General features: G+C 34.9%; 1 protein-coding gene across 12 annotated transcripts in view; it reads right to left on the bottom strand.

The window, feature by feature from the left end:
* LOC105665673 overlaps nt 1-12,805 on the bottom strand; it is a 123,302-nt gene that overhangs the window by 29,351 nt on the left and 81,146 nt on the right. Inside the window, exon 1 of one of the 12 annotated variants that reach the window (XM_048405384.1) lies at nt 9,938-9,956. The exons of 10 other annotated variants lie outside the window; for them this stretch is intronic. The gene's annotated coding sequence lies outside the window, so the exon portion shown is untranslated. Of the gene's footprint in view, nt 1-939; nt 1,053-9,937; nt 9,957-12,805 lie in introns of those variants that run through there. One more of the 12 variants, XM_048405383.1, reaches the window with a different exon arrangement.

The following is a 12,805-nucleotide window of genomic DNA, read 5'->3' as shown; positions in this document are numbered from 1 at the left end:
CAAGCAATGCTTATCGTTAGATACAACATCCAACAACAAGGTTTCGAATTTCAAGAACGAAGGAACTTTACAGTCGTTCCACATGAACGTTTATACCAGTATATTCACGGCACACTTTCTCCCAGCTTTTTACCGGCGAGCCAGCTTCTTTCCGGTTGCAGGCCGACTTACACCGCGCCCAGAGCAAACATCTTAATACCATTAAATGCAGCTCTTAAGAAGGCAACACGAAAAGAGATGAAACACGCGATCGTGGCCGAGAAAGAAAGCGACTGTATTGCGAAAGAGAACCCGTGGATCACGTGGTGTGATTCACGAGCCGCCGATGCTTATCACGTGGCTTTTCTTTTCACCCTAGGAAATAAGTCCCTGGACAAGGCAAAGCGATTCTCCCCTAGCCTCGAAGCACGGTAATCATCCGCATAATAATGCCCTAGCCGGGCGCGGCTTGCGCGCTCCTCTGTGTCACTCGTATAAGGAGCGAACCGGTGCCTACGCGGTCGTTCCGCCGCCTTTTCTGCTCGATCCTTTGTGCCTATTTCCCGTATGGCCTGCGAGCAACGAGGAAAGGAAAGAGAAGAAGATCCTGTCCGCCTCCACGTGTTGCAAACTCTTCGTTTGCTAAGCGAGGTATATACGATATACCGTGACAAGCATGTAAATAGGGAAAGTCCAAAAGCAATTGAATTGAAGTTGTACTTATTACCTACCTGAGATAAAAATTGCGAAGCTAGTTTATGTTGTAGAGTTTGAGAATGCGAAAAGTATATTTCTGAACATATATTATACACGAGTACGGAACATATATTTTTAACCATACATATAATATTATAAACAAAAGAATAGAGACAAAACTTCTCGTAATATAGTAAGTTAAATTTTTACGAGTAAACATTCTTCTATTTATACACATAAATTTGTACATTAAAAATTACTTACATCTTAAGCAGCTATCTTTTTCTCTTCAATTAAGAAACTAAGATACTCTTCGTGCCATTAGACAACTTCTACTTAGTCACTCAGAATTTTCACGAAGAAATTAATTTTAAATGCTAAAAAAAAAAAAAAAAAGAATTAACAAAATCGCAACTTCTTCCCGTTACAAAGCAATAAAAATTAATCTTTCTCCTGTGGGAGCGCTCTGAAATCTTTAATATCACGATATCATCTAATTTATTTACACTTCTCTCGAAAGGATTAATTATAAATGCTACAAATAACAAAGAGTTTATCCATTCAAAGAATTTGTAATTTCTTCTACCACTACCTAATTCCTCGTAAAAAACTAACGCGGAATCTAAAACGACAAAAGCTTCCACCAGTTGTGCCAAATCCCTAGAGAGCGTTTCATTTCATACCAAGAATGGCCGCAATACCCGCTGCTTTCTTTACTAGCGGTATCCCTCAGACCACCTACTATGGACTCGTAGGCAGCCACATTAATTAAAGCAACATTACACTTAGTTACAGGTAACTCTAAATGTCTTTGGCCGATGGAACGCCTTAGGGGCCAAACCGTGAAGCCGTAGGAACGTTGATAAGAGAGAAGACGCCAATCGAGCGAAGAGCGGCTTGCCCCGAGCAAACGATACGCCGATTCGCACCCGGACAAGGCTACATAGTCCGATCTGTGCCCGCGGCAAAGCGCCCGCTTGCAGAAGAGAGGTGGTGGCCTCCTGTCTCAAGGACACTGGTTAATGCATCAAGGTTTGCGTTTGTATATACTATCGTATATACGAACATGTAGTAGTGATGGACTTAAGTACGTTGTAAGTAGGTTCGAACATTGGCTGTCCAGATCCCAAATCCTTTATAAGTATTTCAAGAAAAAAAGAAAGAAAAGAAGCAGTACTTTCAAGTAAATTCGAACGTGAACACGACAGATTTGTGTTCTGTACGAGTACTTTGGGAAATTAAAAGAGTAGCTGCAAGTAGAATCGAACACTGATGGGATAGGTTCGAAACTTTATGAATCTCCTCTCTTACGATCATTTTCCTTGATCATTATTGAAACCCACTATTGTAATTTTCATGCATGATTTACATAATTTTATGTTAATACTGTTTCGTAAGTTCGTCACGCGAGTCTTCTTACTTGAAGAAATATCTACTCGTTTTAATATCGAAGTAATTATAACTAGATTTCCAAAACTTGCAGGTACTCATTCCATGGTTCGAACACATCTCGCGAAGATCGAATACTTTGCCAGGATAATGAACGAACCGTTTACGCTATGAGTAATATTCGAACCTTACGAAGAGAACCTTGGATATTGAATATGACTTGGATTTATAAGTACATATTAAACTTGATTCCATCGCTAATGTGTAACTGTTGTCACGGTGATGCGGTGGCAGACATGCAAACACGCACGATCAGCCGCACGTCTCGTTCCGGCAAGTTCCCTTTCGAGTCGAACGGTAGCCGTTCCTCAACCCATTATGATATCGACGAAGAAAAAAAGTTCACCCGAGATCGGCCCCGGCGAGGTTTTCACGGTGAATCACAGGTCGCTTTTGTGCCCGCGTCAATGAAATTTCATTAACCGTCATTTATTTCGTTTATGTATTACAACTTTTCTTTTACGATAGTACACTCCATTTATGGGAACTTCGTTTATTGGAACGTAGGTAATGCCGGATTATCTGAACTTTTACCGATTCAATCCACTTATCTGGATCTGAGTTCCTATTATGCGATCAAAAAGTAATAGCTAGTTGGAAGAATCGGCGATCTCTTATGAATTCCATTTATGTAAACTGTTCTGAGTTCTACTGTATACCCATTTAAACGGAATAGGCGTTTGGAGCTCTTCGTTCTTTACGATAGAATGTAGAATGGTATTCCAATTTGGTGTTTCTCTATCTTCTTTTCTTTCTTTGCACGATTGAAAGGATTATCAAAGTTGTTAAGCAGTCTTCTACGTATAATTCTAATAATTGCTAACAACTTTTATTTGAAATAAAGAACGTTTGCTGTACATTGTGTTGCTGTTTCCCCTCTTCTTAGCCGTGAAAGGATTATTAAAGTTGCTAAGTGTCTTTTCCATGTAATCCTGATAATCCCGAACGTCTGTAGTAGAAATTTTCATGTTACGAAACTAGTTCATCTACGTAGTGTGTCGAAACTTTCCCAAACCAAGACATCTCAGGAAGAAATGGCATTATCTCTTCAATTTTCATTGCTTTCTAAACAACAAATTTATAATTAAGATACTAACGTTTACATTTCTAATTCCTTAGATCGAACATCGTGGGTTTCATTTGCAATTCTATCTTCTGAAAACTATCCCCTCGACTATGCTAAATTATGCAAAGGAAACGTTGTACAAATTTTTTAACAACAAAATTCATTATTATCTCTTAGATTTAAATGGGAAACATTCGTCATTTTAAATTAAAATTAGCACTTGTTGCGTAACTGTTATAAATAAAATATCGCTAATTTGCGAAAGAAGATCCTCTTAGTCGATTTTATAATGAATTAACGTACTCTGAATTTATCGGCTGAAATGATTAAATATGGTTAGTATTCCGATAATCGCACGGGAATGATCCTATGCGCGAGTCTACACGTACCACTTCAAGTTCATGGCTCTTTGAAGAAATTATCAGCCAGACCATCTACAGTTAACAATATGTGGGTGCCAGCATGATGAAGCAAGAGAAAGGCCATGTTAAAGTTCATGCAAGGATCACCTTGATGAACTTGTTACCAAGTAACCAAAGAGCCATAAAGTATGTTTCTTACACAACATCATGGGCCAAATACGGCTGGCCATTTTAACCATTTTCACGTACCATGTATGCTACTTTGTTGTTCTTTTTACACAGTCTTTTTTATGCCTCCACACTTCATTTTGACGCGTACAAATACTTGTTGCAAGTAACACTCGTGTTAAACGTTACATGGTGCTTATCCTCTTTTTCAATTCGTGCGTGTTGTGCTGTCACGGGTGATTCATCTTATCGATAAATCGTACATTAATATGTTGTTATGTTTTGGTTTACTTAAATTTTATTGTGTTATCCATGATGTCGACTCGTTTTTACAACGAATATTGCTATTTATATAAATTACGTATATTTATGAATTTATAACTTATTAAAAGATATTTCGCATATTTAGAAACGCTTAACAATTTTGTTACGACGAATCGTTTCTAAAACGTAAAATGAATCATTGATTAAAGAAAGTGTACTTTCCGGAAAATTATGAGTCTCCCTTATTGAAGATAGGAGGCTAGTCACATAGAGCTAATATTTGTTCATTCAACAAGATGTTACTGATGATCATTACGGAATTATCACAATTTTACTCTTGAAAACTTCGACTAAGATTATAATACTGACGTCTCTATATATCTATAGCTTATTAGGTAGTCCTTTTATCCTTAAACACAATGTAACCAACATAGTGATAGGCAACTGTAGATAATTTGGAATTTGCAATACGTGCATCAGCAACTGCTTATGGCTCAATCTAACATGTGTACATATACACATGTATCATAAATAAATGATTAATATCTGCCAGCAATCATACTATTAAGGGGTTAAAATGAAACAAAAAGTACAGTACACACGAGGATCAAGACGAAGAATGATGGGGTTTCCGATACACGAAATGATCATTGACGAGGAAACGGTTTCTACGTACGACATGCGAAAATTTCACCAAACTTTCTCACGCGATTTATTCCCACGTATTTATCATAATCACATAAACCATGACCCTCGGAAGGATAATTTCTAAATTCGATTGAAAAGATGTCGATTTTTTTGTATATCAGAGAAGAAAGATTTAAGAAACGGGTAATTATCCACGGCAAAAAGCTCGCGAATGGCAATAATTGGGCGTGCATAAATTAACATACAACACATGCCGAGTGAGTATTAATAGCTTTCGCTATTTAGATGTGAATAAGATTGACGTTCTTCATCCACATTGTTGATTTATACACTGTTAATTTATGTAAACTACTATTGTTTCTTTTTCCTAGCTCTCATATTTGAAGCAATCTTAATGGATTACTACTTTCATTGAACTTATACCGATCTTTCCAACGAAATATCACAGATAAATGAAATAAACGAAACGAAATGAAAAATGTGTTTTCTACTTTCTACGAACTCTCCGATGATTTAATGCTGCTCTTGTGGGTGTAATCTCACATTTTGTAGGAATTAAAGTTACTATCATTGTACGTTGTTTTATTGCTATTCATACACCATGTTATGTATGTAAGGTATTTGTAACGATTCTATTTTTATAACTCGCACCTTTCTTTATGAAACTTACATTAATGTTCGTTTCATTACAGTTATCATGTAGGGCGTTCTATTTTTCTCAACAATGCATAATAAAATCTCATGTCATGTTTCGTTAGTAAAAAGATATTGTAATAGTATATCGCGTAATAATATCTTATCTGTAATAATGCAATTATATTTGCTTTGTAATATAAATAAAACCAAATACGTTCCGTCGTGAAATTTCATAATAATTCATTACCAGTCCACGAGCTATTATCCTGTTTCTTTATTCTCGCTTCGCGCTATTCGTACCTACTATCCAACAAACAGGATCACTTTCTTCGAAGGTAGAACTGCCTCCTTCCTAAAAGGAAAGGAAAACCGCCTCCGGCGTTTAATTACACCGGCACATTAATCACACCCACGTTGCGTAAGGTCGACACGTGAAATCTATGTCGATACGTTGCGATTCTCTATTTTCCAATTATGCACCGATGCCGGAATAATAAGCGTAAGCAGATCGAGACAAATGCCGCCCATTAAGTTATTTCACCTCGAAGCTCTTGACCTTCGACATTCAATGGAATGCTCTTGCTCGAGGAGGACGATGATCCTGAAACGCGCAGACCTTGACCCGAGCTATCCGACTTCGCGCGCCATTTCATCGAGTTTCTGATAAACGGCTAGTACTCCATTTTCCAAGATTGTTAGATTACATAGTTCCTTTATTTTCACTATCCACACTAAAGGATCAAGTAAGGCGCGACAGGAGAATAATCGAAGGAATACTGATCGGTAGTAGACCGCGGGTTGTTATACATTTAGACGAAATTCGAAGATATAAAAATATACAAAATGCACGTAATATATACAAAAATGTATAAAATATTCGAAAAGAATATTAGTTATATTCTTTAATAGGTAAAAGACAAATCTTTGTTGAAATTTTGTTTCTTAATTATGGCCATAGAAATATAAGTTTGTGACGACAATTGTCATTTAAGAATCAGATAGACGAAGAATTATTAAACTCATAGTTAAATATAAAATTCTCTAAATTCAATAGTAATTCGTGCACATACGAACTTTTAGAATAAATAGCTCAAATGTGCTAAATTACGATTGAATCTTAATATTCATTAAAAATTCCATGATTTAAATAAAAAGCTTTAAAAAATATATATGTAACTGAATATTGTTGTATTTACAACGGAATTATGAATTTAATATATTATTGTTCATTTAATGTACTACCTACCTACTTCCTAATAGTACTATTTCATTAAATCTATAATTAAATTTGAAACGCTTAATTATCGAAATGGCTTCTTCGTTTTTCATAATTACGCTGCGAATGTTAATGCGTTTGTGAGAATTTTAAATGTGTAAAAACACACAGTATGTTAATACTAACAAAAAAATAGGATATTTATTATAATATTTAGCGAATAAAATTAGTCATTGCTCAAATTCCATTTCATTACTTATGTTCGTAAAAAATCGCACATCCGTATTCTATATTTGATATCAAAAGGATACATTAAAGTTATATATGAGTGTTAATAATTTCAGTTATTTTATGTCGAGGAAAATCAAATCGAACGAATCAACTAGAAAGTTCGCAAGTAAAACCAATTATTTATTGCTTGCAGACACGTCGAATTTATGACGTTGCGTAGAAAGCTGAAAATATTAAACACTGGGTTGATCGACTGCTTGATTTTACATATTGATGATGAGATAAACTCAAATTGGTTGTTTAATATCGCTAGAAGGAATCGTCGCATCGATCATCACAACCTTCCTATTGTAATTTAAATATTTATTGTAAATAATTGGGATACATTACGAGATACGTGTATCTTATAAAGTATTTGCTTTTATCCATATATGATATAAAATAATTTAAGAAATAATTTATACATTACGAGGCGTATAATTTCGTCAAAAAGATACGTAATTGTTCTATGCAAATGCAGCTGCGCGGTTCTGTAAAATAAGATGATGAAGTTTGTTAAGAAATTACAGGAAAATGCAAAATAAAGAACAGCCTATATGATGTGTAATTTTTATTTGGAGAAATCTTTCGTGAAATATATGAAAATCTAACCTGAAATATCTGTATTTTTGTTCTTCTAGTGTGAGTATATGAAATTTAAGAGAAACTTTCCTTCGTAATTGGAAAAATTCAGAAAATAAACTTAATATTGATATGAAATATTACTACAATTAAGTAAAGTGAAACTGCCATTATATGAAGTTTATCGGTTTTGTGAAAGTGCACTTTTTGAAATTGCTTTATTTTGAATTTTAACTAGTTCTCTAGTGACAAGTTTCGATCTAGAAACGATGTCAGTTTCTATAACAGAGAACGTATAAGCGATTATTAATACAATCACATTTTTCATTTCATGCGAAATTACTAAACTGTCTGCTTTAACCTCGGACATTAATAATATACGCGAAGATCATTGACTGATGAATTTGTATCGCCAGAAACTTCAAACTTAATATAGCAATTTATTTACTTCCTATTTTCTCCTAATTGCAATCTTCTTTTTAATATGTACGAAGAAATAATTTACGTCGAAACAATTTATATAGCGTAACGGAAATATTTCTTTAAAAAGAAAAAGAAAAGAGGAGAAAGAAGTTGTACTTTCCTGTGAAAACAGAAGCATAAAAATATCTTTCATTAGTCTTCGCTCGACAGGCTATTTGTGCAATATACCAAACAATAGTGGTATGTCGTGCAAGAGAATTTGGTGACCGAAGTCTTGGATCAGTTCCAGATACGTTTTGTTACGACAAAGCAGAACGAAACGAAGTAAGAAGTGTTAAATAGAAAATTAAATGAAAGCTACAATTAAAGTACGCTTTCAAAAGTATTTGTGCCGTTGCAATTCCTTTTCATTTCTTCGAAAGATATCCAATTTAAATTTATAACAATATTGTTACAAACGAAACAAAGTAAAACATTTAGAAAAATTATTTACTATGTGTAAATGTACCAAATGCCTATGATATAAAAATTATTTAACACTAATGACAGGCAATTAAGATCAATTAAGATATTCATTCAAAATGATATTAAATAAGCTTATTTATTGCATAAAATGGAACGAGATTTCTAATTTTTATTTGAAGAAACAACCTATTTCTATAGCCTACACCTTACATTCACGTTGCACTTCTAGCTACAATAAACAGTAGCAAGACCATACCATAAAATTCATTAACGCAAGAGTATACAAGAATTAAATTTTTTGCCTCGTGTAATACCTACTAATGATGTATCAATCATCTAATCACCATTAGTGAAACGTTAATTAACCAATCACGATTTATGCCGCGGAAAGATTGTGAAAATATCTACACACATTATCTCGATAAAAGCGATAAATACGAATCTAAATATCGATATCTCTAGAAAGATTCAAGAACAAGAAACGCGTATAGTGTACTTACTTGAAATCTTTTGAAGGCGTCGAAAGTTTATGATAGCGGTAAATGCTGACGCTGCAAGAAATACAACTACGGATAATTTTATGTTCGAACCGATGTTCTATTATGTTTCTACACGGTTCACTGATCAAACACGAGGATTGTCAAAAAGTAATCAGAAAGAACAAAATTTTTAAATGACCGCTGAGAACTAGAGCAAAACAGATCGGATCTGCTTCTCCGACTTTCGATCTCGGTTTTGCTTCTACATTCTAGCATAAGTAATTCGTGTCATGTAAAATAAATAAATAAATAGTTACTTGAAATTGGAACAAACATATCGCAGATATGACTTTCACCTGACAGTTCGATCGGTTGGTTAGATTCTAACGCTTAAATTTTAGGTCAATATCACTTTTTACTGTAGCTTTCAGTTTCGGCGCGTACTAATTAGACGACTAGATCAAGCGAATCGCTTGATATCTGCTTTGTAAGAGGAGAGTTCCTGTTCAATACGTAACCACTTCTAAATAGATCATAGCAGAAGGGTCGAATTATTTTTAATGAAGTACGTTCTAATTTTACTAAAATTACATGGTGTACTGAACTTTGATATTTAACGTGATATTGAAATGCACTTGGATGGTTTCCTTTTGGATGAGTCTAGTAATAAGAATATCGATGTTGATTGGGGTTAGCTTGGGGTTAAGTTAGGTTATAATGATGATCAAGAGACGCGAAGAATGTAGACGAGAAATTTAATTTTATTATACACAATTGCTGAGATTTCTATTATGATTACACGATGGATTTGCACAGATACAAACTCATACTTTTACCAACGTAAGCAAAGAAACAGTACCTAAATAGAGCTACGTTCTATCCTTTTAATATTATAATCGATATTCGACTTTGAACATCTTTTTATATGTTTCTGTATTACATATATTCTGTTCATGTTTGCATATTTAAATTTCTCATAAATATGTAATCATCCATAGTCTACGGCATACGCTAATACGCATATACAGGCTCAATAATGTTAATTACAATGTAAGTTTCCTAACGAGACAATAACTTTCGAAGATTTTAATAATTCCCTAATGATCCTATTGGATTACTTCGTTTCCCCAGAACTATCCTAGCACTCATGAACTTAAATATAGACTTTCAAACAATCGTAATTACTACGCCAAAACCACAGAATACATCACACTGAAATATCATACTGACTTACCCCTACGAGCGACCCAGTTACTCGAGCGCAGGCTTTTATTGGTTCTGCCTGTGTCCCTCATGTGTCTGCCATGTGTCTCTCTCTCTCTCTCTCTGTGGAATCTCAGTCAAAAATGAAAATCGAAAGCGAGCAAGCCAGTGTTCGCAAAACTAGAGGCTCACTCATTCGGTGACCCGATTGTCCAGTCCCCGAGGGTTTACATAATACGCTCGAACGTGTCCTGTTATGGAATCTATCGATCGCTGCATCGATATAAGGCGATACGAGGACCAGCTGTCATCTCGTCTCTGATCCTGTCCCTGTTCTGGCCATGGACCCGTTATTCAACCATGAACCCGATTCACAACCCTCTTACATGAAATTAATTCGAGCTTCGCCGTTCCTCTTTTAAAAGTCGAGTCATCATCTTTTTGAATTTCATCCGCTCGGATATCCTCTTCGTGTAACAGTCACGACGCGCGAGAAGCGCGATATGATTAAAGCTGCGTCCTGACTCAAGCAACAACGAAGCAACAACTTTACTGGTGTTTCAGTGTTTCTTCGTGTTTCTTCACGTTTCTATTGTCTGTAACAAAAGTTACTACTTGTTGTCTTGTTATCTGCCCTTGTTCGAAGCTCAAGCTGGGTCCTCGCTAAAGCAACAACAAGGAACTTTCTGTTGATGTTCCATGTTTCTTGAAAATATTGTTGATTGTTGTCCAATGATCCTTCAACTTTCGCTATGTTTCTATTGTCAGTGACTGAAGCTAATACTCGCTGTCTGTTTCTATTTCCAGAGACAAGGATCAAAGAAAAATAAACACACAGCAACATATGGTGATAGGAACAAGCATTCCTTCAGTGTATATTTGCTGCTAGGAACGAATGTTCTTGTTTCGATTTGGAAAGCTCAAAACCCAAAGAAAAACCAAATGTTTTGGTCCAATGTTTTGGTTCCAAAACCAAATGGTCCAGTGTGAATAGAACGTTTGTACAAGTTGATACTTGTTGGCTACTATTTGCAACAAGCAGCAACAACACTAGCGTCTAGATCTTTCCATCCTCGTTGCTTTATGAACTGAGAGAACTTGACTTAAACTTTATGAAGTTTAATATTACAGCAGCAAGAAAATAGCGAAATGACAAAACACGCTATAAATTCTCCTGTCTGATGAATAATTATGTATTAGCTACTTATCCACACGTGGTCTAGTTAACTAACTTTTTTGAAGAACAAAGGTAAACTGTTACATAAGAACTAAGGCGACAAATAGGCAACAAATAGCCAACAAATAGCCAACAAATAGGTTTTCCGCTGTAGCTTCACTGAAGAAGCAACTTAACATACTCAGGACGAAGGAACGTCCACGTGATTTTGTAACACGCGTATCGCCGGCTGCTCTGATAGGAACCCGAATCTATTCGACGGATTTAGTTTATTTTCTAGCATAATTAATATTCGCTCGCGTTGCACGTGAGCCGCAATAAGGGTGAAAGCACGAAAGTGGGCACGTCGACTTTAACGAGCGAGACGGATTAAGCTTTTTATCGAAGACAGCCAGAGTCTTCGACTAAAATTATAGTTCGCCGACGAGTCGTTATCCATGGGTTTTTAAGGTTTCAGAACTCGTTCCGGCAGAGCGTACAGGAAATTCTTGCGTTACGCGTCTTTGATGAACGAAAAATATAAGATATCGTACGGTTTTTTGCCGGGCAATTACGCGAGTAACAACGCGAGCTAATGAAAATTTATATTTTCACTGATCGTGGGTATTCGAAATCTATAGCGGATTCAAATGTCCTTTCATACTATCAGATTGCCTGAAAATTTGTTAAGTCTTTATTACATTTAGACTACGCCGATATTTATGTATTTATGGAAAGCTTAAATTTGCAGAAACGTGTAATTGGATTTATTAGATGTTTAATTTGATTTGATAATATTTAATTGAAATTAGCAAAATACAGTTGTCAAAGAAGTGTATTGGTTCAAATGGTTCTTACTTTTTGAGGTAAATATCTGTGTTTATCTCGAAATGGTTATGCATACAATAACCTAATAAAACTACAAAAGAAAAGAGAATTTGTCCATTTAGACTCGGTTGGATCTATCCATTTTAAAACAAATTACACTTATCAATGTCGTTTATCTCGAGACGGTATCAATTAGAAAACGCCCCATTACATTATATTTGCGTAAAAAATATATCACAATCAATAATATGATCTTTGTTAATCTTTAGTATTATCTCACAACGTACAACTCCTTTTTCCGATCTTTTCTTTTTGCACAAACTTTATTGGGTAGACATGAAATAATCTTGAACCACGTTGTTAACGTTTTCATAGATTTTCCATTTTTCCACTCAGATGGTGCTGAAACGATCTGAATAAATGGTGATCAGATCGTGTTAAGTCAAGTGAATATGAAGCATGCTACATAGTTCTTCAATTATATTCGTTAATTTTCCTTTTTCTGCATCATGGAACTTACATTCACTCGATTGTTCTTCTGATGAAATACGATTTCTCTTTTATTGACGAGATATTGCCAATGTCATATTGGCTACTTTTCAAAATAAACTTATAATCATAGCCAAAAAAGACAATAACAAATTATTTACTGCAATATTAAAGAGTCATGTTTATTCAAATTATAAACAAAAAAAGACATTTTACTATTCCGAGAAATATTCCGAGTACATATAAGTATGTATTACATCACCATCTATATTATAAAGTTCTAGAATATGTATTATGAGTCAGGTGCGATATACATATGTAAAAAATGTATTATACAACAGAAAAATTGCATAAAAATGTATTACGTAATAATCACGTTACTCGCGTGTAATGTAAGTACCATACTGAAATTCTCTGAAACATTTT

Source organism: Bombus terrestris, chromosome 4 (genome assembly GCF_910591885.1).
Source record: "Bombus terrestris chromosome 4, iyBomTerr1.2, whole genome shotgun sequence".
Classification (NCBI taxonomy): domain Eukaryota; kingdom Metazoa; phylum Arthropoda; class Insecta; order Hymenoptera; family Apidae; genus Bombus; species Bombus terrestris.
The sequence above is the reverse complement of the archived record's forward strand: the minus strand, read 5'-3'. Positions and strand labels throughout refer to the sequence as shown.